The 1,341-nt window shown below is 36.5% G+C and overlaps 1 pseudogene; it reads right to left on the bottom strand.

The window, feature by feature from the left end:
* LOC143671784 (phosphatidylinositol transfer protein beta isoform-like) lies at positions 1–917 on the bottom strand (annotated as a pseudogene).
* Positions 918–1,341: the final 424 nt, after the last annotated feature.

Raw genomic sequence — 1,341 nt, forward strand, 5'->3', positions numbered from 1 at the left:
TCACTCATCACTGGCTGCCTTTGTTCCCCTCACCTGACTTTGATTATGTAAACAATTTGATATTGTCTCTAACTCTGATCTAGACATCAGCAGCTGACATGCCTCAGATGGAACCTTCTTATCCATTTTTTCTAGTTTTTTCTGAGTTTCATCTTCCCTCCTTCTAATGTCTTCCATTGTCAGATCAATCCACCTGTCAATCCAACAAAAAAACTGATAATAAAAGTTTATAAATATCGTTTCTTACTGCCTCTGAATGAAGTTTTCTACTTTACTTTGCAGTCCCCACCTCTTGGATTGTCCACCAGCTTATAGGCACACATCTTAGGGCAGTCTTGGGTTATTTGCCCGCTCCTTCTTGCAGTTGAGTCCAAAGGGCTTCTCTTGGTCTTAACTGATTGGAATAATATTGGATCAGTTTTGTAGTCTGCTGGCTCAACTTGACTTCAATCTGCAATATCTATGTAGATGACTTTGACAGTTTTCCATGTGTTAGGATTGAAACCTTGTACATTTTCTAATGTTCCCAAGTCTGGTTTGTATCATGTTTCAATTTTAATGAAGAAATAATCTTTCACATATTCATTTGTTAAAATTGTTCTAGAGTAGGGATATGCATTCCAGGCTTTTTCATAAAATACCAAGGAACTGTCAGGAGCAATCATTCTCACGAATGCTGGAGCTTTGCTATTTAGACGATAAATTTTGTGTGTTTACTGTCCCTCATAAGGTTCATTTTTTAAGACTTCAATTCTTTCTCAACCACCAGTTTCATTCTTACTAGCTTTAACCACAGAATAAGGCTCTCTAACCTGATACTCTTGAACAGAACATGGCAAAACCACATGGAATTCCTTAATCAGCACCGTCTTCCGAAATACACTCACAGATGTCTCCGCTACTACTGCCACTGGCATTGCAGCTACCGCCTCTCATTTAACCCATTTTTATCATTGTCAATCTACATCTCTGTCTCAGCATGACTCAGAACTTCTCTCCTCTCCACCATCTTTTCGTACCCTACCATTACAAGATTTTTAAATTTTATGCTGTAGAAATACCATATTTTTAAAGCACCTAGAAAACAGCTGCAAGAATGTGTTTCATGGCCAAAAATAGTGCAAGTTTGCGTGTGAATGTGTAAGTACATTTGTATGTACAGACATCATTCTATTTTTGTCAAAAGTAATAGTTTGCATGTATCTTTTACTGTGATATACATAGGGCTCTTTTTACTTATCATTTTAGCTGTCCAGCACTGAACACATAGTAGGTAGTTAGTTTAATAGTTTTTAATTCTATAAAATATTAGTCTCACATAAAATTACAGTGTGTAAATCT

Source organism: Tamandua tetradactyla, chromosome X, assembly GCF_023851605.1.
Source record: "Tamandua tetradactyla isolate mTamTet1 chromosome X, mTamTet1.pri, whole genome shotgun sequence".
NCBI classification, from domain to species: Eukaryota; Metazoa; Chordata; class Mammalia; order Pilosa; family Myrmecophagidae; genus Tamandua; species Tamandua tetradactyla.